This window comes from Rhinatrema bivittatum, chromosome 3, assembly GCF_901001135.1.
Source record: "Rhinatrema bivittatum chromosome 3, aRhiBiv1.1, whole genome shotgun sequence".
Lineage (NCBI taxonomy): Eukaryota > Metazoa > Chordata > Amphibia > Gymnophiona > Rhinatrematidae > Rhinatrema > Rhinatrema bivittatum.
In genome coordinates this window covers 575,041,274-575,068,291 of record NC_042617.1, presented here as the reverse complement: position 1 = coordinate 575,068,291, position 27,018 = coordinate 575,041,274, and positions in this window count along the sequence as shown.

The window sequence follows — 27,018 nt, the reverse complement described above, 5'->3', positions numbered from 1 at the left end:
CAGATGCCATTTAATCAGATTCAGCTAAAGAGCTGGACTCAGTAATTAAATGCTCAAATTGGGGCAAGCCAACCCCTATACTGTGCTATAAAGGCAAACACACTTGAGCCCGTGTGCTAACTTTAATCAGCTTCAGCTAAGAAGCTGGATTCAGTAATTAAATGCTCAAATTCTGGTAAGTTGGCCGTTATATATGCTAATACACTTGTACCCAGGCCTTGGCTTCGAACTACCAATTTACTAGCTTCAGCTAATAGCTGGACTCAATGATTTAATGCTCAAATGTTGGCATTAGGCAAGCAGTTGCAATTAGTAATTAACTGCTTATATTCTGGAAAAGTAGCCCCAATAAGACAGATCAGGGTTATGGTGTGATCGAGTTTGGCTGTGGCTATACATTCAGTTAACCATGCGACCCGGTTTCAAGCAACTGGAGGAACTCTGTACTTGGCTGCACAAATTCTGTTTTTGCCACAGCTGGGAGAAATTGCTTTGATGGTGTAATTTGCCGTCAAGCAAAGCCATTAGGAGGTTCAGAACAATGAAAGCCGGCAGCTTTCCTCTTGTGAGCAAAGTTCTTACATGCTACAGAAAGATAGATTGTAGGCAAGATAACAGATGCCTGCCACCATAATGATCTGCTGACAGGGCCCGATCCTACACAAGGAAAGTAGGCCCGGTTTGTTGCCAATGCAGCCTGGTCACTGACTAGTTCAGACAAAACAAAACTGATTATTTTTTTGGGGGGTTTTGGGGGGCAGGTATATATATATATATATATGTATGTATGTACACACACACATATATATATACACATTTACACAGGGGCAGTTCTATAATGAAGCAGGGTGAGGTGGCCGCTTCAGGCGGCAGAATTTTGAGGCGGAAAAAAAATGTCCCTCTCAGAACGCCACTCAGGCATCCGCCTCACCCTGCCTGCCCCTGCCGCGGCTGCTGACCCAGGCCGGCGGCAGCATTAAAGAGGAGGGTCGCTGCTGTGGGCTGCTGCCACTGGAGGCCAGGCCGATGGCGGCTGAGGGGAGGAGAAATGCCACCACCACTGGAGACCAGGCCAGCGGTGGCTGAAAGGAGGAGGAATGCCGATGCCGCTGCTGCCACCGGAGGCCAGGCCGGTGGAGGCTTGAAGGGAGGAGGAACGCTGCCAGAGGCCAGACCCGCGGCGTGGAGGACGGACACTACAGGGGTGAGGCAAGCGGGGGAGGGAGCAGAGCAAGAGGGGGGTGGGGTGAGAGCGGGCGTGGCAAGGGGGGGGGGGGGGGCGCCATCACATCCCTCACCTCAGGTGGCAGACTACCTCAAGCCACCCCTGCATTTACTTATATAGTAGTGATAGTTATGTATGTATCTTCTGTTACCCACTGAGATTTGTGGATCATATAGATAGATAAATAATGGTGGTAAGAAAAGGCCTTGTGTCCTATAGCACAGGAAGTCTTAACACACTGTATATATATTTTTCCCTCTATCTTTATCCCCTACAGGTGGCAGGGAATATTAAGGCACAGAATGTGACTGATCTTGGGGCAAGGGTTCCCAGGTCAGTTCTGGGGGGCCCTCAAGGTATTTATAAAGAAAGAATATGCATGAAATATGAAGTATAGAATACATTACAGTAATAGTGACTAAGTATAGCAGTAATACTTATGAGGCACATCAAGTCAATCGAGCCATATTCATCTCCTCTCTTTTCCCTCCACTAATCATTTGGAGACGTGCCAGGTTGAAAGCTTCAGATGGGCTTGCACAACAGAGGCCACACAGCCTCTATTCTTGATGGAGCTGGTATTGTAGTAGGGGACCTCCAAGCATATTGGGGCTTCTCTCTCCCACCCACGATTGAGAGAACAGCCAGTGGGAGCGGCTTCTCTTCCCCTCTCCATGAAGGAGGCTTCCCAGAGTACAGCCTGTTTAAAAAAAATAAAAAGAGGGGGCCGGGGTACTGTGGTCTATTACCATATCTACTGGGCTTGAACATCTGGAACTGTCAGGTCATTTCTGGCTGTTCCTGTTAAATGATGTACAGGTTCTATGAAGTACCATGCTTCAGCAATGTCATTGTAAGAGAAGTGGACCCTTGTGCTGTGTTGTGGTTGGCGCAGCCCCCTAGGCTCACACAGACAGCTGGCAAATGTATCCTGGGATGGGACGGAGCAAAATCTTCACCTTTATCATCCTCTATCCCCACAGGTTGAGTTCTTGGGGTCCGGGGGGCCGGCAGGACTTAGGCGATTGCCCCACAGGGCAAAGAGTAAGAGAGAGTCTGGGGCCAAGCTGAGCTCTGGGCAGTCAGTTAACAGAGAAGCACCAGAGACATATCAAGGGTTGGGGCAGTGAGCACAGCATAGTCCAGGTCCAGGCAGTGGTCAGGGACAGGCAGTGGGCAGAAGAGTAGTCCAGGTCCAAGCAGCAGTCAGTGGCAGGTGGCAGGCAGCAGGCAGAAGAGTAGTCCAGGTCCAGGTGTAAAAGGCGTATCTAAAAATAAAAAAACAAAACAAAATAATAATTTACCCGAATCCTGAGACTCTGAAGCTCTAGAGGAAGCCTAAGAAGATGAGGTCCAGAGCAGCAGAGACAGGGACATAATAGCAGAGACATAGGGTATAGTAACTAGGGATGTGAATCGTTTTCCATATCGTCTTAACGATAGAAATCGTGTGGCAGGGCAAGAAAATCGTCTTAGGCACGATTTTTTAGTTAAAAAATCGTTAAAAATCGTTTTTTTCCGATTAGTGCGCACTAACTCGAGTTAGTGCGCACTAACGGGAGTTAGTGCGCACTAACTGGGAGTTAGTGCGCACTAACTGAAAATGATACAATTTGACACTTTTCAGGTCAGTTAAGGTCAGTTTAGGAATGAATATGTATTCCTATTGGCTGCCCTCTTATTTATTCATGTTACCAAGTTTCCTACTGACAGTATATGGGGGATGGGAAATGGAAACAGTTGGTAGCTTGACAAAACAAGTAATGTGATCAGTCAATGTGACTAGAACTTGTGCCCTAACCCTGATACCAGGGGTATTGTGATCTTCCTGCACACAGTGCCCTATCCCTATTAATACCAGGAGTGTTGTGATCTTCCTGCACACAGTGCCCTATCCCTAATACCAGGGGTGTTGTGATCTTCCTGCACACAGTGCCCTATTCCTGATACTGGGGGTGTTGTGATCTTCCTGCACACAGTGCCCTATTCCTGATACCGGGGGTGTTGTGATCTTCTTGCACACATCCCGATATCAGGGATAGGGCACTGCGTGCAGGAAGATCACAACACTCCTGGTATTAATAGGGATAGGGCACTGCATGCAGGAAGATCACAACACTCCTGGTATTAATAGGGATAGGGCACTGCATGCAGGAAGATCACAACACCCCTGGTATCAGGGATAGGGCACTGTGTGCAGGAAGATCACAATACCCCGGAGGAGTGAGGGTCAGGCAGCTCCCCCCTGTCTGTGAAGCCAGCCTCTCACTAGTAATGCAGGGAGGGAGCTGTCTCAGACTTCACCATCCTCCCCCCCCCCACCTCACCCACACACCATTCACTAGCTGGGACATGGGGGAAGTCAGGAGTGAGGGTCAGGCAGCTCCCCCCTGTCTGCGAAGCCAGCCTCTCACTAGTAATGCAGGGAGGGAGCTGTCTCAGACTTCACCATCCTCCCCCCCCCCCCCTCACCCACACACCATTCACTAGCTGGGACATGGGGGAAGTCAGGAGTGAGGGTCAGGCAGCTCCCCCCTGTCTGTGAAGCCAGCCTCTCACTAGTAATGCAGGGAGGGAGCTGTCTCAGACTTCACCATCCACCCCCCCCCCTCACCCACACACCATTCACTAGCTGGGACATGGGGGAAGTCAGGAGTGAGGGACAGGCAGCTCCCCCCTGTCTGTGAAGCCAGCCTCTCACTAGTAATGCAGGGAGGGAGCTGTCTCAGACTTCACCATCCTCCCCCCCCCCCTCACCCACACACCATTCACTAGCTGGGACATGGGGGAAGTCAGGAGTGAGGGTCAGGCAGCTCCCCCCTGTCTGTGAAGCCAGCCTCTCACTAGTAATGCAGGGAGGGAGCTGTCTCAGACTTCACCATCCACCCCCCCCCCCTCACCCACACACCATTCACTAGCTGGGACATGGGGGAAGTCAGGAGTGAGGGACAGGCAGCTCCCCCCTGTCTGTGAAGCCAGCCTCTCACTAGTAATGCAGGGAGGGAGCTGTCTCAGACTTCACCATCCTCCCCCCCCCTCACCCACACACCATTCACTAGCTGGGACATGGGGGAAGTCAGGAGTGAGGGTCAGGCAGCTCCCCCCTGTCTGTGAAGCCAGCCTCTCACTAGTAATGCAGGGAGGGAGCTGTCTCAGACTTCACCATCCTCCCCCCCCCCCCTCACCCACACACCATTCACTAGCTGGGACATGGGGGAAGTCAGGAGTGAGGGTCAGGCAGCTCCCCCCTGTCTGCGAAGCCAGCCTCTCACTAGTAATGCAGGGAGGGGGCTGGCTCAGACTTCACCATCCTCCCCCCCCCCCCCCTCACCCACACACCATTCACTAGCTGGGACATGGGGGAAGTCAGGAGTGAGGGTCAGGCAGCTCCCTCCTGTCTGTGAAGCCAGCCTCTCACTAGTAATGCAGGGAGGGAGCTGTCTCAGACTTCACCATCCACCCCCCCCCCCTCACCCACACACCATTCACTAGCTGGGACATGGGGGAAGTCAGGAGTGAGGGACAGGCAGCTCCCCCCTGTCTGTGAAGCCAGCCTCTCACTAGTAATGCAGGGAGGGAGCTGTCTCAGACTTCACCATCCTCCCCCCCCCCCTCACCCACACACCATTCACTAGCTGGGACATGGGGGAAGTCAGGAGTGAGGGTCAGGCAGCTCCCCCCTGTCTGTGAAGCCAGCCTCTCACTAGTAATGCAGGGAGGGAGCTGACTCAGACTTCACCATCCTCCCCCCCCCCCTCACCCACACACCATTCACTAGCTGGGACATGGGGGAAGTCAGGAGTGAGGGTCAGGCAGCTCCCCCCTGTCTGCGAAGCCAGCCTCTCACTAGTAATGCAGGGAGGGAGCTGTCTCAGACTTCACCATCCTCCCCCCCCCTCACCCACACACCATTCACTAGCTGGGACATGGGGGAAGTCAGGAGTGAGGGTCAGGCAGCTCCCCCCTGTCTGTGAAGCCAGCCTCTCACTAGTAATGCAGGGAGGGAGCTGTCTCAGACTTCACCATCCTCCCCCCCCCCCCCCCCCCTCACCCACACACCATTCACTAGCTGGGACATGGGGGAAGTCAGGAGTGAGGGTCAGGCAGCTCCCCCCTGTCTGTGAAGCCAGCCTCTCACTAGTAATGCAGGGAGGGAGCTGTCTCAGACTTCACCATCCACCCCCCCCCCTCACCCACACACCATTCACTAGCTGGGACATGGGGGAAGTCAGGAGTGAGGGACAGGCAGCTCCCCCCTGTCTGTGAAGCCAGCCTCTCACTAGTAATGCAGGGAGGGAGCTGACTCAGACTTCACCATCCTCCCCCCCCCCCCCTCACCCACACACCATTCACTAGCTGGGACATGGGGGAAGTCAGGAGTGAGGGTCAGGCAGCTCCCCCCTGTCTGTGAAGCCAGCCTCTCACTAGTAATGCAGGGAGGGAGCTGACTCAGACTTCACCATCCTCCCCCCCCCCTCACCCACACACCATTCACTAGCTGGGACATGGGGGAAGTCAGGAGTGAGGGTCAGGCAGCTCCCCCCTGTCTGTGAAGCCAGCCTCTCACTAGTAATGCAGGGAGGGAGCTGTCTCAGACTTCACCATCCTCCCCCCCCCCCCCCTCACCCACACACCATTCACTAGCTGGGACATGGGGGAAGTCAGGAGTGAGGGTCAGGCAGCTCCCCCCTGTCTGTGAAGCCAGCCTCTCACTAGTAATGCAGGGAGGGAGCTGTCTCAGACTTCACCATCCTCCCCCCCCCCCTCACCCACACACCAAACACTAGCTGGGACACGGGGGAAGTCAGGAGTGAGGGTCAGGCAGCTCCCCCCTGTCTGTGAAGCCAGCCTCTCACTAGTAATGCAGGGAGGGAGCTGTCTCAGACTTCACCATCCTCCCCCCCCCCCCCTCACCCACACACCATTCACTAGCTGGGACATGGGGGAAGTCAGGAGTGAGGGTCAGGCAGCTCCCCCCTGTCTGCGAAGCCAGCCTCTCACTAGTAATGCAGGGAGGGAGCTGTCTCAGACTTCACCATCCTCCCCCCCCCCCCTCACCCACACACCATTCACTAGCTGGGACATGGGGGAAGTCAGGAGTGAGGGTCAGGCAGCTCCCCCCTGTCTGTGAAGCCAGCCTCTCACTAGTAATGCAGGGAGGGAGCTGTCTCAGACTGGTATCAGGGTTAGGGCACTGTGTGCAGGAAGATCACAACACTCCTGGTATTAATAGGGATAGGGCACTGTAAGAGATGACTGTAGTAGATTGAATAAAGATCTGATGTTTCTGCTCTCCTCACACCAAACAAAAACAACACACAAGCAGAGAAGCCCTTCTTACAAAGCTGAGCTAGTGAGTTAAGTAGGAGGAAAAGTAAACATACTGGTGCCAGTGTGGCTACTTAAAAAATACACTTACCAACAATCAATTACATATATTTGAACTGTGTACAGTTCCAGCCAGGACCACCTTTCTAAAATGCACAGTGATTGGCAAATTCAACATGCACTAGCATTTCAGGTGCCTGCTAACAAAAATAATAAACAAACAAGTTCTAGTCACGTGAGTGCTGATCATTACATTACTTTTTTTGTCAAGCTTCCAACTGTTTCCATTTCACATCCCCCCAACCATATTGGTAACATCAATAGATAAGAGCACAGCCAGCCAATAGGAATACATACATACATATTCATTCCTAAGTGACCTTTACTGACCTGGGAAGTGTGAACACTTTGTTTCATTTTCTGTTGGTGTTCGTTAGTTTCCAGTTCCATTTCCCATCCCCCCAACCATCACCTCAGTGGTAACCTTGGTAATATCAATAGATAAGAGGGCAGCCAGCCAATAGGAACACATATTCATTCCTTACTGACCTTCAGTGACCTGGAAAGTGTTTATTTGTATCATTTTCAGTTAGTGCGCACTAAATCGAGTTAGTGCGCACTAACTCGAGTTAGTGCGCACTAACACGATTTAACGATTTTTAACGATAAATCGTTAGAATTTCTATTGTATCGTGTTCTATAACGATTTAAGACGATATAAACATTATCGGACGATAATTTTAATCGTTGAAAAACGATTCACATCCCTAATAGTAACAGCTCCCTATGTGTCTGTCAAAGGCTAGAAAAAGCAGCAACAGATAAAGCAACAGGTAGAAAGAAGGCCATGATTGTACCAAGAGCCTGCGACCCACAGTGGACTGCCCCTGGACTGAACGTCAGAGTGCAAGAGAAGTCAATCTGATGCAAATGCCGCTGGAGACAGGGCCGACAAAATTAAATAGGAAGGAAACCCATGGGAGCGATGAAAAGACGGAGAGACCTGGGTTTTTTTTAGAGTGGCGATCATGTTCGCGAAAAGAAGAGAGCGAGAGCGTCGAGATACCAAGTATATCGGTGCTTACAGGAAGACACAGGAAAAGAAAACAGTGTTAACCAGCAGTAACAGGCCGCTGTTACCACTGGCTGATAGCTCAGTCAGAGGCAAAGAGAGAAGGGAGCCCGAGAGAATCAGTGAGAGAAAACGGTGCGCTAAAGAGACCTTGAGCTGCTGTTTGAGCCTACACTCCCATTCCCAATCCAGGTCCGTGAGAGAAGGCCACAAATGAAGGGAGAGGAACCGGAGACCAAACGGCTGCAGAGGCTGACCCTCCCACTGCTATTCTTGAGCGAGACTGCAAAGAAGGAGGGCGGCAATTTCATCAGACACACAGAGATGTCGGGCTTCCACAGCGTTCACGCAAGTGGCGACGGCAGAGGAAGTAAGCCCGCTGTATAACTGAGTACCAGTAAGTTTAAAAAAAAAAAAAAAAGCAGCGCTGAATCGCTGCAGGCATTAGCTCCTTCAGGGTCCAGGCACTTTGGCATTAAAAAAAAAAAAAGAAAACCTAGATCATGCAGGCAGGCCAATGTCGGGGAAGCCACTGAGACGCAATCATGCCGGCTTGCAGGCTGCTCGTGGGAGAGGACGGAGAGAGCGACATTGGGCGACCGCAAGAGCATCCAGAGGAGCCCCACAGTGACAGGTGACTGTGGCAACGCCAAACCAAGCCACAAAGAAAGTGAAGACTGAAGGAGTGAAGGGAGAAGGAACCAGTGACAAAAAGAAAGGAAGAGGAGGAAGAAAGAGCAGCCTATCACTCCCCTGCTGCCATGATCAATTAAAACACCTCTGGTGAGTGCCCTTGAGTTTCACTACATCTTGTTTAATTTTAAAAAAACGCTGCAGTTGAAGATAGGCCTGAAGAGGGCCCCCGACACAAGCAGACAGACCAGACCAGGACTGTAAATGTCATTAATGATGTCACTGAGTACCCATGATGCCCAGGGAGGGGAAGGCTAAAGATTTTGACAAAAATAAAGAAAAATAAAGGAAGATATTAGGGATGTGAATCGTTTTCCATATCGTCTTAACGATAGAAATCGTGTGGCAGGGCAAGAAAATCGTCTTAGGCACGATTTTTTAGTTAAAAAATCGTTAAAAATCGTTTTTTCCGATTAGTGCGCACTAACAGGAGTTAGTGCGCACTAACTGAAAATGATACAATTTGACACTTTTCAGGTCAGTTAAGGTCAGTTTAGGAATGAATATGTATTCCTATTGGCTGCCCTCTTATTTATTCATGTTACCAAGTTTCCTACTGACAGTATATGGGGGATGGGAAATGGAAACAGTTGGTAGCTTGACAAAACAAGTAATGTGATCAGTCAATGTGACTAGAACTTGTGCCCTAACCCTGATACCAGGGGTATTGTGATCTTCCTGCACACAGTGCCCTATCCCTATTAATACCAGGAGTGTTGTGATCTTCCTGCACACAGTGCCCTATCCCTAATACCAGGGGTGTTGTGATCTTCCTGCACACAGTGCCCTATTCCTGATACTGGGGGTGTTGTGATCTTCCTGCACACAGTGCCCTATTCCTGATACCGGGGGTGTTGTGATCTTCTTGCACACATCCCGATATCAGGGATAGGGCACTGCATGCAGGAAGATCACAACACTCCTGGTATTAATAGGGATAGGGCACTGCATGCAGGAAGATCACAACACCCCTGGTATCAGGGATAGGGCACTGTGTGCAGGAAGATCACAATACCCCGGAGGAGGGAGGGTCAGGCAGCTCCCCCCTGTCTGTGAAGCCAGCCTCTCACTAGTAATGCAGGGAGGGAGCTGTCTCAGACTTCACCATCCTCCCCCCCCCCCTTACCCACACACCATTCACTAGCTGGGACATGGGGGAAGTCAGGAGTGAGGGTCAGGCAGCTCCCCCCTGTCTGTGAAGCCAGCCTCTCACTAGTAATGCAGGGAGGGAGCTGTCTCAGACTTCACCATCCACCCCCCCCCCTCCCCCACACACCATTCACTAGCTGGGACATGGGGGAAGTCAGGAGTGAGGGACAGGCAGCTCCCCCCTGTCTGTGAAGCCAGCCTCTCACTAGTAATGCAGGGAGGGAGCTGTCTCAGACTTCACCATCCTCCCCCCCCCCCCCTCACCCACACACCATTCACTAGCTGGGACATGGGGGAAGTCAGGAGTGAGGGTCAGGCAGCTCCCCCCTGTCTGTGAAGCCAGCCTCTCACTAGTAATGCAGGGAGGGAGCTGTCTCAGACTTCACCATCCTCCCCCCCCCCCCTCACCCACACACCATTCACTAGCTGGGACATGGGGGAAGTCAGGAGTGAGGGTCAGGCAGCTCCCCCCTGTCTGCGAAGCCAGCCTCTCACTAGTAATGCAGGGAGGGAGCTGTCTCAGACTTCACCATCCTCCCCCCCCCCTCACCCACACACCAATCACTAGCTGGGACATGGGGGAAGTCAGGAGTGAGGGTCAGGCAGCTCCCCCCTGTCTGTGAAGCCAGCCTCTCACTAGTAATGCAGGGAGGGAGCTGTCTCAGACTTCACCATCCTCCCCCCCTCCCCCTCACCCACACACCATTCACTAGCTGGGACATGGGGGAAGTCAGGAGTGAGGGTCAGGCAGCTCCCCCTGTCTGTGAAGCCAGCCTCTCACTAGTAATGCCGGGAGGGAGCTGTCTCAGACTTCACCATCCTCCCCCCCCCCCTCACCCACACACCATTCACTAGCTGGGACATGGGGGAAGTCAGGAGTGAGGGTCAGGCAGCTCCCCCCTGTCTGTGAAGCCAGCCTCTCACTAGTAATGCAGGGAGGGAGCTGTCTCAGACTTCACCATCCACCCCCCCCCCCCTCACCCACACACCATTCACTAGCTGGGACCTGGGGGAAGTCAGGAGGGAGGGTCAGGCAGCTCCCCCCTGTCTGTGAAGCCAGCCTCTCACTAGTAATGCAGGGAGGGAGCTGTCTCAGACTTCACCATCCTCCCCCCCCCCCCTCACCCACACACCATTCACTAGCTGGGACATGGGGGAAGTCAGGAGTGAGGGTCAGGCAGCTCCCCCCTGTCTGTGAAGCCAGCCTCTCACTAGTAATGCAGGGAGGGAGCTGTCTCAGACTTCACCATCCTCCCCCCCCCCCCCTCACCCACACACCATTCACTAGCTGGGACATGGGGGAAGTCAGGAGTGAGGGTCAGGCAGCTCCCCCCTGTCTGTGAAGCCAGCCTCTCACTAGTAATGCAGGGAGGGAGCTGTCTCAGACTTCACCATCCTCCCCCCCCCCCCTCACCCACACACCATTCACTAGCTGGGACATGGGGGAAGTCAGGAGTGAGGGTCAGACAGCTCCCCCCTGTCTGTGAAGCCAGCCTCTCACTAGTAATGCAGGGAGGGAGCTGTCTCAGACTTCACCATCCACCCCCCCCCTCACCCACACACACCATTCACTAGCTGGGACATGGGGGAAGTCAGGAGTGAGGGTCAGGCAGCTCCCCCCTGTCTGTGAAGCCAGCCTCTCACTAGTAATGCAGGGAGGGAGCTGTCTCAGACTTCACCATCCTCCCCCCCCCCCCTCACCCACACACCATTCACTAGCTGGGACATGGGGGAAGTCAGGAGTGAGGGTCAGGCAGCTCCCCCCTGTCTGTGAAGCCAGCCTCTCACTAGTAATGCAGGGAGGGAGCTGTCTCAGACTTCACCATCCTCCCCCCCCCCCCCCCCCCCACCCACACACCATTCACTAGCTGGGACATGGGGGAAGTCAGGAGTGAGGGTCAGGCAGCTCCCCCCTGTCTGTGAAGCCAGCCTCTCACTAGTAATGCAGGGAGGGAGCTGTCTCAGACTTCACCATCCTCCCCCCCCCCCCTCACCCACACACCATTCACTAGCTGGGACATGGGGGAAGTCAGGAGTGAGGGTCAGACAGCTCCCCCCTGTCTGTGAAGCCAGCCTCTCACTAGTAATGCAGGGAGGGAGCTGTCTCAGACTTCACCATCCTCCTCCCCCCCCCTCACCCACACACCATTCACTAGCTGGGACATGGGGGAAGTCAGGAGTGAGGGTCAGGCAGCTCCCCCCTGTCTGTGAAGCCAGCCTCTCACTAGTAATGCAGGGAGGGAGCTGTCTCAGACTGGTATCAGGGTTAGGGCACTGTGTGCAGGAAGATCACAACACTCCTGGTATTAATAGGGATAGGGCACTGTAAGAGATGACTGTAGTAGATTGAATAAAGATCTGATGTTTCTGCTCTCCTCACACCAAACAAAAACAACACACAAGCAGAGAAGCCCTTCTTACAAAGCTGAGCTAGTGAGTTAAGTAGGAGGAAAAGTAAACATACTGGTGCCAGTGTGGCTACTTAAAAAATACACTTACCAACAATCAATTACATATAGTTGAACTGTGTACAGTTCCAGCCAGGACCACCTTTCTAAAATGCACAGTGATTGGCAAATTCAACATGCACTAGCATTTCAGGTGCCTGCTAACAAAAATAATAAACAAACAAGTTCTAGTCACGTGAGTGCTGATCATTACATTACTTTTTTTGTCAAGCTTCCAACTGTTTCCATTTCACATCCCCCCAACCATATTGGTAACATCAATAGATAAGAGCACAGCCAGCCAATAGGAATACATACATACATATTCATTCCTAAGTGACCTTTACTGACCTGGGAAGTGTGAACACTTTGTTTCATTTTCTGTTGGTGTTCGTTAGTTTCCAGTTCCATTTCCCATCCCCCCCAACCATCACCTCAGTGGTAACCTTGGTAACATCAATAGATAAGAGGGCAGCCAGCCAATAGGAACACATATTCATTCCTAACTGACCTTCAGTGACCTGGAAAGTGTTTATTTGTATCATTTTCAGTTAGTGCGCACTAAATCGAGTTAGTGCGCACTAACGGGGAGTTAGTGCGCACTAACTCGAGTTAGTGCGCACTAACACGATTTAACGATTTTTAACGATAAATCGTTAGAATTTCTATTGTATCGTGTTCTATAACGATTTAAGACGATATAAACATTATCGGACGATAATTTTAATCGTTGAAAAACGATTCACATCCCTAGAAGATATAAATAAAAAGAAGTTCGGGAACAGCAATATCATCTCTCAACCTCCAAGGCAATTTTTAAAAAACTCATTTTGAAGCACTGCTAATTAGGTATTGAAAGCTTCTAAAAACAGGTAATATTCTGGTCAGGGTTAGCACAGAGAAGTTTAAATAACCAAAATCAACAAAATAAATGATAGAAGAAATAGTTTTAAGTTTATTTTTAATGCATTTTACAATTAAACACAAGAATAACTTGTACCAGTAAGAGAGAATCGTACAAATACTTAAATATAAAGAATACAAATAAAGAAAGAAAAATAATTTTCCAATCTTTCTCTATTGCAATAGGAAATAGGGGGAGACCAAGAAAAGAAAAAAAGAGCAAAATATCAATGAATCATAAAAGAAAAAGAAATATGAAGCGCAGCCAACACCTTTCAAATAAATGCCATACTTCATGAGCGATTCTTAGGTGTGTGAATCTAGAAAGGTCCTCAATTGCGATGGCTCAAAAAAACCATAATTGGCATTCTGAAAATTCACGACGCATTTGCAGGGATACCATAGTATAAACTGAGCCCCACGTGTCAATACCTCAGATCTCATAGCTAGATATTTCTTCATTCCTGGGTTATCCTTGTAATGTCTGGATAAAGCCAGATCTTCTGCCAATGAAATGGAAGGCTTCTATTTCTAAAGAAAAACCTAAGGACAGTGTTTCTGTCATTCATAAAGGCAAAAGTCACTAACATAGTCCCTCTTTGTGCAATCTAAGTTTCTTGAGTCAGTTCCAATAATTCTGTAAGGTTCATAGATCGATGAGCTAGAGATGAGTTTCCAGGGAGATATGTCTCACTTTGGGGCAAATAGTATGCTGCTGTTGTTACAATAGGCATTGCTTCTGAAGGTATCGTTAATACAGTGAGAAGACAACTCTTAAAGAAATTGTTATGGAAGGCCTTCCTGTTCGAAAAGGCCTTGCATTCTGTTACAGGAGGCCTTCCTGTTCGAGAAGGCCTTGCATTCTGTTATGGGAGGCCTTCCTGTTAGAGAAGGAGCATGTAACTCCAATTTAAGGCAAAGCAGAATTTAAAGCAAAGTCCTTTTATAGTGCAGGAAGCAGGCAACTCCCTGGGAGGAGTTTAGAATGGCCACACCCGGCTGGCCCTATAACTAAAGCGAAGAGCTTCAGGCCAGCCCCTTAGGAAGATGGGGCGAGGTCCAAACCAGAGAGTCCAGGAGGAAGCAGAGCAGGCCTCAGGCAGGCCCAGATGGCAAGGAAGGCCTCCCAGGCCATGGAGCAAAACCAGGATAGACTGTCCAGGCAAGGCCCCGGCCTTGATGCGGCCTCCAGAGAAAAGGTGAGAGGCCTCCTGTGGCACAGCTACAGGAGGAATCGTAACAGAAATCTACCAAAGTCATCGTTTTAACAACAGGAAAATTAAGAACCTTTAAATTTATACATCTATGAGAATTCTCTATATTCTCAAGTATTTTTGCATGGATGATTTCAGAGTGAACCAGTCCCTGTTGAGGTTTTTCTACAGAAGAGATCTTCTTTTAAACAGAGTTCAATTTTATATCATGAAATGTAACTATTTTTTCTATTGCCAATACTAGTTGGTTGGAATCTATAAATACTTGAGTTAAATACGCAATTGCTGCCTCTATAGATACTAAAGCATTCCATATGCTGTCCAATGTTATAACAGCAGGCTTTACATAAGAACATAAGAAATTGCCATGCTGGGTCAGACCAAGGGTCCATCAAGCCCAGCATCCTGTTTCCAACAGAGGTCAAACCAGGCCACAAGAACCTGGCAATTACCCAAATACTAAGAAGATCCCAGGCTACTGATGCAATTAATAGCAGTGGCTATTCCCTAAGTAAACTTGATTAATAGCCGTTAATGGACTTCTCCTCCAAGAACTTATCCAAACCTTTTTTTAACCCAGATACACTAATTGCACTAACCACATCCTCTGGCAACAAATTCCAGGGCTTTATTGTGCTTTGGGCTGGAATCACTAATGCCGCAAGGCATAGTGAATCCCGCAGTAACGGGGGCAGGGTGGCAAAACGGGGGGCAGTCCTGCGCTAGCCGGCAGTGATCGCACCGCAGCGGTGCAATCGCTGCCGGCGTTGCACCAAATAACTACACCATAAAAGGTGTAGTTATTCAGCACGAAAATGACAGCGAAAGGCATGCGAACCTTTCAAAAGGCATGGGAAATCTACGCGGCGTCGGCCCCGGTGCCGCCCCGACTCCTCCTCTTCCGGGGCTGACTCTGCCCCGAGCTAGCTATCGCACGCGATAGCTTTAGAAAATGACCCCCTTTGTTAATTAATAAAGCACCTGGAATTACCGAAGTTGCACCACATTCGCTTGGTAAGATGTTAGTGTATGAATCCCCCAATGGAGCCATTCCAGAAGTACTGACAGGAGCCTCTTTGCCCGGGAGACCATTAACTTCAGCAGCAATATTTGCAGCAACTAAAGTGGTATCCGAGGAAATTCCTGTGGCCTCCATATCTTCTTGTAGCAGAGCCGGCTTTCCCCTACCATCCGAAGGGGAAGCTGAAGCTGATTCTGTTCTCGCAGGGATCAATCCACATGGAGGAGACAGTATTACTGGCACCGGGGCTAAGCGAAATCTCCTCGGTCAGCGGGGTTGGCGTTTGCTCCTCACCAACATCCGTAGCGGCCCTCATTCCCAGCCTTGTTGGCGTGGAAGTGAAGAAGCTCTCAGTCCTCTGTTGGTTAGATTCCAGATCAATAGGAACAAAAGTATTCTCTCTAAGTTTTGCCTTGCGTTTAGTGTGAGGCATGATATTAAAGACAATCGGAGAAAAAACCAAAGAAAAAGAGACCAGTGACCACACGAGGAGAGAAAGTCCTCAGTCTTCTTCTCAGTCAGTGGCCATCTTGGTCTCCAGAAGAAATAGTTTTAAAAGGAAAAAATAAAAACACTACAAGGGATTTTCTGACTTGTAAAAGATTCAGCGTGCTCTAGAAAAAAATAAGTGAAGCTGAAACATTTTTTTATTAGTAGGCAAAATGTATTTTACAATTAAATGGAGGGAGAAAATGACATTTCAATTAATATTGGTAGCAGCCTTCCACGTCCATATTTGATAGGGATGTGAATCATTTTAGGACGATTAAAATTATCGTCCGATAATTTTAATATCGTCTTAAACCGTTATGGAACACAATACAATAGAGATTCTAACGATTTATCGTTATAAATCGTTAGAATCGTGAGCCGGCACACTAAAACCCCCTAAAACCCACCCCCGACCCTTTAAATTAAATCCCCCACCCTCCCGAACCCCCCCCCAATGACTTAAATAACCTGCGGGTCCAGCGGCGGTCCGGAACGGCAGCGGTCCGGAACGGGCTCCTGCTCCTGAATCTTGTTGTCTTCAGCCGGCGCCATTTTCCAAAATGGCGCCGAAAAATGGCGGCGGCCATAGACGAACACGATTGGACGGCAGGAGGTCCTTCCGGACCCCCGCTGGACTTTTGGCAAGTCTCGTGGGGGTCAGGAGGCCCCCCACAAGCTGGCCAAAAGTTCCTGGAGGTCCAGCGGGGGTCAGGGAGCGATTTCCCGCCGCAAATCGTTTTCGTACGGAAAATGGCGCCGGCAGGAGATCGACTGCAGGAGGTTGTTCAGCGAGGCGCCGGAACCCTCGCTGAACGACCTCCTGCAGTCGATCTCCTGCCGGCGCCATTTTCCGTACGAAAACGATTTGCGGCGGGAAATCGCTCCCTGACCCCCGCTGGACCTCCAGGAACTTTTGGCCAGCTTGTGGGGGGCCTCCTGACCCCCACGAGACTTGCCAAAAGTCCAGCGGGGGGCCGGAAGGACCTCCTGCCGTCCAATCGTGTTCGTCTATGGCCGCCGCCATTTTTCGGCGCCATTTTGGAAAATGGCGCCGGCTGAAGACAACAAGATTCAGGAGCAGGAGCCCGTTCCGGACCGCTGCCGTTCCGGACCGCCGCTGGACCCGCAGGTTATTTAAGTCATTTGGGGGGGTTTGGGAGGGTGGGGGATTTAATTTAAAGGGTCGGGGGTGGGTTTTAGGGGGTTTTAATGTGCCGGTTTTGCGATTTTTCGATTTTTCGATTTTTCACGATTTTTCACGATATTTTACCCCCCCAAACGGCAACAATACGATTCCCTCCCCCTCCCAGCCGAAATCGATCGTTAAGACGATCGAGGACACGATTCACATCCCTAATATTTGATAGTACCAGCCTGTGCATCACCGGAAAGTAGGGCCCTCGATAGCAACAGAGAGGGGAAGTGAATCCGTATCCAAGGAACCATATGACAACTTCCCTGGATGCAAGTGATTGGGTCAGCACAGCTACACAAAATTCAGTCAAAGCGCAAAGACATAGTTTAAAGTAAAAACAAGGTCAGTAGTTACTAATGACATAAAAAATTCACAAACATAGATAACATCTAAAATCTATGGGAAATGAAACAATTAAAGATGATTAAATGCATTAATTAGGCAACCCCAGGTACTATTTCTGCTTATGTTATCATCAAAAGCAAGGATACCCCAAGCCTAGAAACCAGAAAGCAGTTATAGAATTCAGTTAGTGGATTGGCTCTGATAGAGGGTGGAGGTGCTCTCAATGTTCTCCACGTTTTGGGCCTACTGAAATACAGGAAAGCTCTAAAATTGAAAAGAACAGCTATAGTATGAAGTGAGAGTGAATGTTATGATTGGGTGAGGTAGTTCCCTGCCAAGGTAAGGTGAAGGTTAGTATAGTTTTTAAAGATTAATTAATTGTTGCACTGTGTCTTAGAGCAACATTTGGCAGGGACATTAGCAAGCATGATTGACAGGTTTAAAGCCTGAATGTACTTATGCAAATGATTGTTGGAGTAGAATGCTATTAAGAAAGGAAAAACTTCAAAAATAAATTCAGAGTAATTAAAGGGCTTGCTTTTAAGAAAGTAGGGCTGACCAATTTTTTGAGTTATGAGTTTCATCAGATACCTCCCTTGATGGGGAGAAAGAGTTGCCACAAACTCTTTTGACTCAGTAATATGAATAAAGAAAGTGCGAATATGCATATTAGCTGTTCTTTCATAAAAGAAATAGGGATGGAAAATTATCCTTTGTTTTCTTAGCTAGAGTAATAACAGTGACAATATGACATCGTAGATACTCTCATACTAGGGTACCCTACTGACATACAGGTCGATACAGTAAAGTGTGCTCCGTCGGAGCGCACTGTCAGCCTGCTCTAGACGCGTGTTTTCCCTTACCCCTTATTCAGTAAGGGGAGGAAAACACGCGGCCCACCCGCGGCACCTAATAGCGCCCTCAACATGCAAATGCATGTTGAGGGCGCTATTAGGTATGCGCGCAGGATCCAGTAAGTAAAATGTGCAGCCAAGCCGCACATTTTACTCTAAGAAATTAGCGCCGACCCAAAGGTCGGCGCTAATTTCTTCCGGCGCCAGGAAAGTGCACAGAAAAGCAGTAAAAACTGCTTTTCTGTGCACCCTCCGACTTAATATCATAGCGATATTAAGTCGGAGGTCCCCAAAAGTAAAAAAAAGTAAAAAAAAAAAAAATTTGAATTTGGCCCGCGGCTGTCAGGCCGAAAACCAGACGCTCAATTTTGCCGGCGTCCGGTTTCCAAGCCCGTGGCTGTCAGCGGGCTCGAGAACCGACGCCAGCAAAATTGAGCGTCGGCTGTCAAACCCGCTGACAGCCACTGCTCCTGACAAAAAGGAGGCGCTAGGGACGCGCTAGTGTCCCTAGCGCCTCCTTTTCCCCGTTTTTCCCGCGTCACCTCATTTAAATACTGAATCGCCCGCACCGGCGAAGGGCCGGTGCGCGCGCCGGGAGAGCGGGCGTTCGTCCGCTCTCCCGCGGTCTTACAGTATCGACCTGATAGTCTATGGAAGATCCAGAGCGGTGAATGGAAGATTGGCTTTTTTATTGATTTATTTAAGAATAGGATTTTACGTACAGTAATGATAAAGCTCTATGATAAAGAATTTCAGAAAGGTAAGTATGTTTCTCTTCTATTTTCTGTTTCTTTTTTCTTTTTTTTATTCTTTCTTTTTTTCTGTTCCTTTGTTCTTAGTCTTATTTTTCTTTTAGTTGAGCTCAGGCCTGGATATCTATATTATTTTGTTTTTTTGTGCAATTTCACTTATTGTTCTCTTTTCTTTTTTTCTCTTGTTGCCGGCCGGTTCTCATCCGCCTCTGCATCTTCTTTTCCTCTCTTTTTTTATCTACTCAAAGTGTTTTCTTCTTATCTCAACATTTTTTGGTGGCTGATATCCTAGGCATTTCACAGGCTTTTTCCATCTTTAATCTGTGTTGTTCTACCCATTCGTCTGTTGTTATTTCTTCATCCTTTCTTTCTGTGTCGATTTGAAAATCTCTTGACAGTTTAGCATCTCATCCAAACATTAATTAAAAAGGGGTGTAATCTGTGGAACTGTTTTTGTGATTGTTATACACTACTACTAGTTCTAGTAGGTATTTGGTTCATTTCATTTCTTTTCCTTTTCTAAAGTTCTTAACGTATTGTGCATAATCCTGTTGAACCTTTCATAATAAGGGTTTCCTTCTGGATGATATAGGGTGTTGTGGACACTAGGGATGTGCATCGTTTTTATGACGAAAGGAAATGTCGTACGAAATTTCATGTGGTTTTCTTATCATTTTGGGGGGGAGGGGGTTAAAGAGCACACAAAAAAATAACCCCAAACCCACCCCAACCCTTCAGAACTAATTATTTACAATCCCCCACCCTCCCGACCTCCCCAAAACTTACCTAAAGTCCCTGGTGGTCCAGCGGGGGTCCCAGGAGTGATCTCCCGCTCTCGGACCATTGGCTGCCAGTAAACAAAATGGTGCTGATGGCCCTTTGCCCTTACCAAGTGACAGGAGCTAACGGTGCCATTGGCTGACCGCTGTCACATGGTAGGAGTAATGGATGGCCCGCACCATTTTTTAAGATGGCGCCGGCCGTCCATTGCTCCTCATAGCTGGCTAAGCTCAGAAACCTAATAGCGAGTAAGTTGTTATCCATTCTGAAAGCAACTGGCCTAACTATGAACCAAGTGTAGGAATTCCCATTCCTGGGTTAATAACCATGGAGGGAATCTTTATGGCTGCATCATGTTTTTTATATACGTTTTGGTTATTTTTGGTTGAGACTCAAAATCGCCGTCCCGCCAATACTCAAAATGGCGCCGATCGCCTTTGCCCTCACTATGATGGCGATCGGCGCCATTTTGAGTATTGGCGGGACGGCGATTTTGAGTCTCAAAATGGCGCCGATCACCTTTGCTCTCACTATGATGGCGATCGGCGCCATTTTGAGTATTGGCGGGACGGCGATCGGCACCATTTTGAGTATTGGGATCGGGCGGCCGGCGTGAAAGGAGGTCGCTCCCGGACCCCCGCTGGACTTTTGGTAAGTCTTGTGGGGGTCAGGAGGCCCCCCCAAGCTGGCCAAAAGTCCCTGTGGGTCCAACGGGGGTCCCAGAGCGACCTGCCGTCCGACGCCAGGCCAGGACTCAAAATGGCGCTGATAGCCTTTGCCCATACTATGTCACAGGGGCTACCGGTGCCATTGGTCAGCCCCTGTCACATGGTAGGAGCACAAGATGGCGCCGATGGCCATGTGACAGGGGCTGACCAATGGCACTGGTAGCCCCTGTGACAAAGGCTATTGACGCCATGATGAAACTAGCACTGAGAGCCTGAGTGAGTTCCCGGACCCCACCGCTGGACCACCAGGGAGTTTTGGTGAGTCTTGGGGGGGGGTCAGGAGGGTGGGGGGGGGTTAAATTTTTATTTAGGCCGAATTAAACAGAAATCTGTTTAATACGTGGGGAGTCGTGATGTGTTTCGCCTCCCCACGTATTTAACAGATAGCAAAAAATAAGTTGCGGATTTCAAATACGTGGAAAACAGATGCACATCCCTATCCATTGTACCTGAAGACTGGAGGGTGGCCAATGTAACCCCAATATTTAAAAAAGGCACCAGGGGCGATCCGGGTAACTATAGACCAGTGAGCCTGACTTCAGTGCCGGGAAAAATAGTGGAAACTATTCTAAAGATCAAAATCGTAGAGCATATATAAAGACATGGTTTAATGGAACACAGTCAACATGGATTTACCCAAGGGAAGTCTTGCCTAACAAATCTGCTTCATTTTTTTTGAAGGGGTTAATAACATGTGGATTAAGGTGAATCGGTAGATGTAGTGTATTTGGATTTTCAGAAGGCATTTGTCAAAGTCCCTCATGAGAGGCTTCTAAGAAAACTAAAAAGTCATGGGATAGGAGGCGATGTCCTTTCGTGGATTACAAACTGGTTAAAAGACAGGAAACATAGCGTAGGATTAAATGGTCAATTTTCTCAGTGGAAAAGGGTAAACAGTGGAGTCCCTCAGGGATCTGTACTTGGACCAGTGCTTTTCAATATATATATGTAAATGATCTGGAAAGGAATACGACGAGTGAGGTTATCAAATTTGTGGATGATACAAAATTATTCAGAGTTGTTAAATCACAAGCGGATTGTGATACATTACAGGAGGACCTTGCAAGAGTGGAAGATTGGGCATCCAAATGGCAGATGAAATTTAATGTGGACAAGTGCAAGGTGTTGCATATAGGGAAAAATAACCCATGCTGTAGTTACACGATGATAGGTCCCATATTAGGATCTACCACCCAGGAAAAAGATCTAGGCATCATAGTGGATAATACTTTAAAATCGTCGGCTCAGTGTGCTGCAGCAGTCAAAAAAGCAAACAGAATGTTAGGAATTATTAGGAAGGGAATGGTTAATAAAATGGAAAATGTCATAATGCCTCTGTATCGCTCCAAGGTGAGACCGTACTTTGAATACTGTGTACAATTCTGGTCACCGCATCTCAAAAAAGATAAGGTTGCGATGGAGAAGGTACAGAGAAGAGCAACCAAAATGATAAAGGGGATGGAACAGCTCCCCTATGAGGAAAGGCTGAAGAGGTTAGGGCTGTTCAGCTTGGAGAAGAGTCGGCTGAGGGGGGATATGATAGAGGTCTTTAAGATCATGAGAGGTCTTGAACGAGTAGATGTGAATCAGTTATTTACACTTTCGAATAATAAAGGACTAGGGGGATATCCATGAAGTTAGCAAGTAACCCATTTAAGACTAATCGGAGAAAATTCTTTTTCATTCAACGCACAATAAAGCTCTGGAATTTGTTGACAGAGGATGTGGTTAGTACAGTTAGTGTAGCTGGGTTCAAAAAAGGTTTGGATAGGTTCCTGGAGGAGAAGTCCATTAATAGCTATTAATCAAGTTTACTTAGGGAATAGCTAGAGATGTGAATCGGAACCGGTATCGGTTCGGATTCCGGTTCCGATTCACATCGTGAAATTTTTATCTTGCAGTCCGATCGGGTTTTTTGTATCGGCAGCGCCTGAGCCGATAACCAAAAAATATAGCCGACTCTTTAAAATGAGTTTGTTAGTATCCCCCCACCCTCTGGACCCCCCCAAATTTTTTTTAAATACCTGGTGGTCCAGCGGGGGTCCCGGGAGCATTCTCCCGTGCTCGGGCCGTCATCTGCCAGTTAACAAAATGGCGCCGATGGCCCTTTGCCCTTAGCATGTGACAGGGTATCCGTGCCATTGGCCGGTCCCTGTCACATGGTAGGAGCAATGGACGGCAGGCGCCATCTTTAAAAATGGCACGGGCCATCCAGTGCACCTAGCATGTGACAGGGGCCGACCAATGGCACCGATAGCCCCTGTCACATGGTAAGAGCAAAGGGCCATCGGCGCCAGTTTGATTAGTGGCAGCCGACAGCCTGAGCGCAGGAGAATGCTCCCGGGATCCCCACTGGACCACCAGGTATTTAAAAATTTTTGGGGGGGGTCCGGAGGGTGGGGGTATACTAACAAACTCATTTTAAAGGGTCAAGTGTGTTTTTAGGTTGTGTCCTTTCTTCCCCCCCCCCCCACCCCCCAAAACGATCTGACAATATTTTCAATCGTCAGATAAATGATTCACATCCCTAGGAATAGCCACTGCTCTTAATTGCATCAGTAGCATGACATCTTAGTGTTTGTGTAATTGCCAGGTTCTTGTGGCCTGGTTTGGCCTCTGTTGGAAGCAGGATGCTGTGCTTGATGGACCCTCGGTCTGACCCAGCATGGCAATTTCTTATGTTCTTATGTTCATTTGTAACTGGCGATATTCAAAACACACCCGTTTACGTTTCTAACGTGACTTAAGATTTGTGTTTCTTGTATTCTAGCATTTTGCCTCTTAGTATACATCAAGGGTGGTAATGCAAAGCTGAGTTGAAGAGGTGACAAAGGGCACATCATGGCTTGTACCTTTGCTTAAATGGGCATGGGAGGTGTTATTAGGGATGTGAATCGTTTTAGGACGATTAAAATTATCGTCCGATAATTTTAATATCGTCTTAAACCGTTATGGAACACAATACAATAGAGATTCTAACGATTTATCGTTATAAATCGTTAGAATCGTGAGCCGGCACACTAAAACCCCCTAAAACCCACCCCCGACCCTTTAAATTAAATCCCCCACCCTCCCGAACCCCCCCCAAATGACTCAAATAACCTGCGGGTCCAGCGGCGGTCCGGAACGGCAGCGGTCCGGAACGGGCTCCTGCTCCTGAATCTTGTTGTCTTCAGCCGGCGCCATTTTCCAAAATGGCGCCGAAAAATGGCGGCGGCCATAGACGAACACGATTGGACGGCAGGAGGTCCTTCCGGACCCCCGCTGGACTTTTGGCAAGTCTCGTGGGGGTCAGGAGGCCCCCCACAAGCTGGCCAAAAGTTCCTGGAGGTCCAGCGGGGGTCAGGGAGCGATTTCCCGCCGCGAATCGTTTTCGTACGGAAAATGGCGCCGGCAGGAGATCGACTGCAGGAGGTCGTTCAGCGAGGGTTCCGGCGCGAATCGTTTTCATACGGAAAATGGCGCCGGCAGGAGATCGACTGCAGGAGGTCGTTCAGCGAGGGTTCCGGCGCCTCGCTGAACAACCTCCTGCAGTCGATCTCCTGCCGGCGCCATTTTCCGTACGAAAACGATTCGCGGCGGGAAATCGCTCCCTGACCCCCGCTGGACCTCCAGGAACTTTTGGCCAGCTTGTGGGGGGCCTCCTGACCCCCACGAGACTTGCCAAAAGTCCAGCGGGGGTCCGGAAGGACCTCCTGCCGTCCAATCGTGTTCGTTTATGGCCGCCGCCATTTTTCGGCGCCATTTTGGAAAATGGCGCCGGCTGAAGACAACAAGATTCAGGAGCAGGAGCCCGTTCCGGACCGCTGCCGTTCCGGACCGCCGCTGGACCCGCAGGTTATTTAAGTCATTTGGGGGGGGGTTCGGGAGGGTGGGGGATTTAATTTAAAGGGTCGGGGGTGGGTTTTAGGGGGTTTTAATGTGCCGGTTTTGCGATTTTCGATTTTCGATTTTTCGATTTTTCACGATTTTTCACGATTTTTCACGATATTTTACCCCCCCAAACGGCAACAATACGATTCCCTCCCCCTCCCAGCCGAAATCGATCGTTAAGACGATCGAGGACACGATTCACATCCCTAGGTGTTATAGAGCAATGTTTGCTCACCTATGAATTTATGCCCCATCATCACCCATGCTAACAAATGAAACAAATACCATTCTACCCTACCCTAAGAGAAGAACTCTAGTGTGCTGTGTGTGCCTAACCTGTTCCATGACATTGCATAATAATTTACTCTCTGTTGAAAGCTGTCCTTTCATGAAATCTGCTTGGTCTCTGCAAATTATTATCTCAATCATGCTCCCAACCTATTCACTAGTATCTTTGCAGTGAGCATTTTTTTAATGAAATGGGCCTATAATTTTCAGGATAATATGAATCTTTTTGTGGTTTTTTTTAACTCTCATTGCCGATAATAATGTTCCTTTTGGTTTTCCTTAATGGAGAAAGGCCTGAACAGTTGAATCATCTGGGGAATAAGCACAACCCTAAAAGGTAGATAAAATTCTATTCTGAAATCATACAAACCTGATGACTTTGTAGAGCTATGCACTTACATTCTTCTGTAACTTCATGTAATTTAATATCCTTGTCTAATCTATTTTTACCTATCATTGTTACAATATTAAAATGCAAATTTTGCAAGAAATTCTACGAAGCACTCCTATCAAAATTAACTTCAGAGCTGAATAATTTGCAATAGAACACTTTGAATTGAGACACAGTGTCCTTTTTAGTATAAAACAACTGTTCCCCATATTATTCTTTAGAAAACAGAGTCCATCTTTGTTCTTTTGTCTTTTAAGTGATGAGGAAATAAAATTCCACTTTCATCAGAATAATATCTTGATTTTTGTGTAAATATCTTATTACTGGCTTGTGACTAAGTAGATAATTATGTTTGCATTTTAACTTTTGGACTTTATCAATGAAAGAATAGCACATCTGCATATACACAGGTTTTTTAGGTGCCTTGGTGCCATATTTCATTATTTAATCAGCTCTTGTCTATCCATTTTATTTCTCTTAGTAGTGAAACATAATTTCATCTCATAATGTACCCTTCTTGGCATTCATTTTATTGATATAGAAATCTCAGAACTCCCATTGTGCAGTTCATACTGCATGATAACTGAAATTAGGAAGTCATGAAATTCCTGTTCCTCAAGAAGCCCAAAATTTAATCTTCACCTGTACATCTCTTTATGATCCTTTAAAATGGCAATGGCTGCATGATCTAAAACTATTATCTTATAAATATTTATTAACTGTATCTTAGGAAAGAGCAGGTTTGATATTAAAAAATAACTAGTTCTCAAATAAGTTTGATTCAAGGAGGAAAAAAAACACCAGGATTTTATGTATTTATTTATTTATTTAGATTTTTTTTTTTATATTCCGCTTTTCATACTTTTTTCAGCACTTCAAAGTGGATTACATTCAGGTACTGTAGGTATTTCCCTATCCCCAGAGGGCTTACAATCTAAGTTTGTACCTGAGGCAATGGAGGGTCTCCTTGTCAGTTGTAATAGTGCTCTCAATGGGTCTAATTGGCCACCCACCCCCATTATAGATTTATTTACACATGTTCTGGTACTCAGTGCGTACACAGAGGCAAATCATAACATGGGGTCCATGCCCCTGAGGCTTCCCCTTCCATTGTCTGCTGGCTTCCATTGGAAAAACACCTGCTGAGGACTCCAGGAATGGACAGGATTTGGAAGGGGAGAGATGGGAATGCTGGGCCAGAAGAGACTAGCAAAGCCTGCAGTGGACAAGTGGCAACCTCTTCATGCTACTAAAGTTACAGTGTTTTACCTGCAGCACTTCTTTTGCTTTGTATTTTCTTCCATTGTTATTACTATAGGGCCGCTCCCTCAGCTGCTCAGCGGTGGGCTCAGACCACGTCATCAATGGCAGTCATGCATTGGTAATCTCCAGGTACTGAAAGAGGTGTGTACGATTGGGCTGCCATATATGCTGGCCATACCAAAAAAAAATAATAATAAAAAATAAAATATATATATATAGGTAAATGGCTTCTTTCTCGAGTGATGCAAAAAGTTAATTCCAGAACTTGACCAACTGCAGCATTTTTTGATGAGCTCTAGATGATATCATAATTTCAGAGATAGGTAGGCTACATCAAGCCAGCAGCAGTTCTTGGTGCTGTAGATGAGGCCAGATGTGGTATTTCAACAGGAGAAGTTTACAGGCCAATAGGTGAAAGGAAATGGTTCCAAGTCCACCAAACCTCCCACAGATATGACTATGGTCCTGTAGCCACTAATGATGTCTGGCTGCATTATTATGGATTTAAGTAGTCCACTGGGCATATTGAGAATATGGGGTTGGTGAGCAGATGAAAACCAGAGCAGAGACTAGGCATATGCAAAGTCAAAAAATTCATTTTGGTTTGATTATTCATAAGTTTGTTTCAAATGAAAAAAAGAAATTCTTCATTTTATTAGTTCATTTATTTATCCATTATAGACAATGGGGCAGGAATGCAGGCTATTTTGGACTTCCAAACTGAGATTTTCAAATTATTTCTAATGAAAGTGGTGGATAGTGTTATGGTTATTGATGTTTGGGTGGATCCATGTGCCACATGCTAACTTCATGGAGTGCCCCCTAGTCTTTCTATTATCCGAAGGAGTAAATAACCGATTCACATCTACCTGCTCTAGGCCTCTCATTATTTTAAACACCTCTATCATATCCCCCCTCAGTCGTCTCTTCTCCAAACTGAAAAGTCCTAACCTCTTTAGTCTTTCCTCTTAGGGAAAGGCCCTCGAGGAGTGAGTACCTGATCCC